Raw genomic sequence first — 3765 nt, 5'->3', positions numbered from 1 at the left:
AAAAAAAAAAAAAAAGCAAAAAAGGAAAAAAAAGAAAAGAGATACAGGAAGTGGACCAGCTTCGGTATGGATCCGATCGAGAAGAAAGAAAGAATCCTAGACCGATATGCCAGAAAAGGGGTCACATAAGCGATGATTGTATTTTATTTCATTTTATTTATTTGTTTATTTTATTTTTATTTTTATTTTTTGGAGATTCTTTTCTTTTCATGTGTTGATTTCTTGTTTATTCTTTAGAGAGAGTGAGCTATCGTTTGGATTGAGGTCGAGTCCGAGGAAGTCTTTTTTCTTGACATTTTTATTTTCATTTAATTGAATTTAGGTCCTTGAGGGTGAATGTTTGTATGATTCCTTTTTCTGCTTGGTGGCCCTCCTTGCGTCCCGGAATGCATGGCATATGGGGAATGGAGGGAGTGAAGCTGACGAGACAGCCTGAGCTATCATCTTTCGTGACTCAGTACCGACGACCTCAAACGAGGAAATATAATTAGCACTCGAACAGACGATACACACGGACCCTCCCACCAGATGGATGTCTGTATGTCTGTATGTCTGTATGCACATAATCACCATCGTTATTGGATTCTTCACAGCAATGAGTTGGTGAAAGACTCACGGAGACATTGTTTACACCCGGCATAATGGTCAGTCAAGAGACATTCGTCTCACCCCACGAGGAGCAAAACGCATCAGACATCCAGAGGGGACAATGAACAAGTTCCTCTCTCTCGTATTCTGGACTGCTCTAGGCTATTTGCCTTCCGCACGGACCTTTCCCCGATCCCATCCAAGAACCATTCTTCGTCTCAAGGCAAACGAGTGCTTGCTGGTTCGCCTGTGCGGTCCTTCTTCATTCCCAGTGCTTCCTCTCGAAAGACAGGCATTTTCCAGGGGACGACTAGTTCGCTGTTAACGACTGACTATTGACTTACCTCCTTAGTAAGTCGAGCGTAAGCTATCCACGCGACTATCCTCGGTAGACCACAGATTGGCCAGATTACCGAGCAATCAATCCCAACCTATCCTTCATTCTCGTGATTAATGATCCTTCCAACTTTCTTCCAGAGCATAAATAAATAGACTAAAACTGTTCCCGTGCCTCCTGCAGAATACGAAGTCCCAGATTGCCTCCAGGTCCCAGTATCTGGTTCGGATCCGATGGTCCAATCATTCGAGGGGGGGGACGGTCGAGAGAGAGAGCAACGAAAAGAAGTCGTGACCAGTGTCAGTTGTTCTCTTCCGGAACGGTAAAACCCGAACAATCTCCTATCAAATACGGAGTAAATAAAATGAAATAATCAAATTAAAAAAAAAAAAAAAAAAAAAAAAAAAAAAAACCACGAAAAAAAAAAAAAGAAAAAAAAAAAAAAAAAAAAAAAAAGAACACGCTAAATTAGCTTCATCCCATCAGATCCTTGCACCAGTTGAGCCTGAGTCTGGGTCTGGGTCTTGTCAGGCTGGCAGTTCGGCTGATGTCGCGCGGCGGCGTGGTTGGCCGATCCGTGACTGGAGGTTCCGCTAAGCCGAATGCCGGCTAGTGGGACCCCACTTTGCTTTACCTAGTCGGGCCTGCTGTGCATTGGGATCTCGGTCAAGCCCAAAGACTCTCTCGCGGCCGTCTTACTCGGACGGTTTCTTTGACACACGCAAGCTTTTTCTTTTCTTTTCTTTGGGGCAGTTTTTTATTTCTTATTTCACTTTTTGACCACCGTGGGAATAGTCTGACTTGGAACGATCTATACTTTCGTCTTCGATTACGGTGTTTGTTTTTGTCAACAAGAGACGGAAAGATGGGGATCACTAGTACCGCTGAAATAAGTCCATGGGGGAAAAAAATCAAATAAAATCAAATAAAAGAACAAACATCAAGCATCCATGAGTTGATGGGGAATTCCCTGTTGTTCTTTGATTGGTCCCCGCCATTAACCGCGCCAGGCCCATGGATGGACTCAGTCAGATTGGACGGAACCTCCCATTCTATCAATTGCATTCGCCAATGACGGTTCCAGTCACCCAAGACGGAAACAGACTGGGACTCTGAGGAGGGAGACTAATGAAGAGTAGGAATAGTCCGACTAGTAGTAGTAATAGTAGTAGTAGTAGTAGTAGGAGGAGGAGGAATTCAATCCTCCGGCTCACACTAACGGTTGAACACCTCCTCATCCGGTCTGTCGGTGCCCCAGCAAGCAAAGCGGGGGTTTGACTTCACCGGGTGAGAGATCTGAGTGGCGGCCACGGTGACAGCTGCGCCAGATGCAAACGGAATGTTTCTTTCTTTCAGGGATGACCTTGGTATTGGGATGTATTACCTTTGTATGATATCCTAACGATCCATTGATTACCCTAACAGTCAGCTTACCGCGTGCCCTAAACAAAGACTATCTATGCATGTCTATCATTTAGGTGTGGATATCTGTTGGTGGGTGGGGGGGGTGTGTGTGTGTGTGTGTGTGCTTGCTCGGACGGGACCTGCCCTTTCTCGAGAACAAGAAAGTGAAAGAGCTATTGACGGAGTTGACATAGCTCGTCTCTTTGTTGTTGTTTGCTCGATCTGCACGGTCCAGGGTTCTGTGGCAGCTAGACTATCAACAGGACAGTCCCTCATGAACGACATACTCTGCGATATATGCATTGAGCGGTAGGCCTCCACTACGGCCGTGGCTGGACCATTACCGACCAGATCGATCTGTGCTTGGGTAGGGGATTCATACCCAATTCATGACTGGAAGGGGAGACAGTATACAACTCGGCCCATCCGAAACCGCCTTGCGTCCGAACATGCCAATGCATCTCAAACTTTGGTTGTACGGGCGTATAGAGTTTGCTCCCCCCCCCAAGCATGCAAAAGCGTATTTTTCGTTCGATGAGAGAATAAATGCAGGGAAAAAAGAAATTTTAATAATACTACTCCTGATAAGACACACAAAGTACGGGAACACAGGACTGGGAATGGACCTCGACCCTCCCCCCATCCAGGATCTTAATTTGATCAGTCCAAAGTGAAATGGTGAGTTGTTTGCTTGCCTTTCTGACTATATGGACTTCCTAGTCAGGATGAATCAAAGGTTTTCCTCCTCCACCTCCTGAAATGGATCTCTCCAATCAATCCAAAATCGTCCGAGTGAAGTAGAATGTATCTCGAGGATCCTACCTCATTCAATTGTTGACACCTTTATCACCCCCTGGTTCAAAGCCGATTTGTTCTTTCTTTTCTTCATTTTCCCCCCCTGTCTACCCCCTGCACGACGCCTGTCACTTTTGTGCTCTAATGAGCGACTAAAACGAAGTTAAGGCCAAGCCACCCAGACGACCGTGCATAATACCACACAAAATGCAACACTCAAGATCGGGTAGGAGAGAGACTAAGGATTTTAGTGCCTGTGCGACTCGTTTTTGTCCCCCCCAAAAAGGTCCGTACCTTCTTCGTCTTAGCGCGGACGAGAGGTATGTATGTTGACCGGAACAAGGGATGGGACGTGTGGTCTTTTACTTTTCTCAGGTTCTAGATCGCGACAAAAGTATGTTTGGATCTTCCTTTCTGGACACTGGACAAGAACAATCTGGAAATCCGGCGGGGGGATACTGTCACATGATAGCCATGCGACAGAGCCGATGCTCCCTCGTCTTCTGGTATTCAAGAACCCAGGGTTGAAAAGCCGGAGGTTTCTCTGGGGAAGAGAGGGGTCACGAGACAAAGTTGACCTGCAGCGACCGGTCTAGACTATGGCTCTTGTCTGGTATCTCTCATATGGTCATCGATTCGTT

The sequence above is a fragment of the Aspergillus pseudotamarii genome, assembly GCF_009193445.1.
Source record: "Aspergillus pseudotamarii strain CBS 117625 unplaced genomic scaffold BDV38scaffold_29, whole genome shotgun sequence".
Classification (NCBI taxonomy): Eukaryota; Fungi; Ascomycota; class Eurotiomycetes; order Eurotiales; family Aspergillaceae; genus Aspergillus; species Aspergillus pseudotamarii.
The sequence above is the reverse complement of the archived record's forward strand: the minus strand, read 5'-3'. Positions refer to the sequence as shown.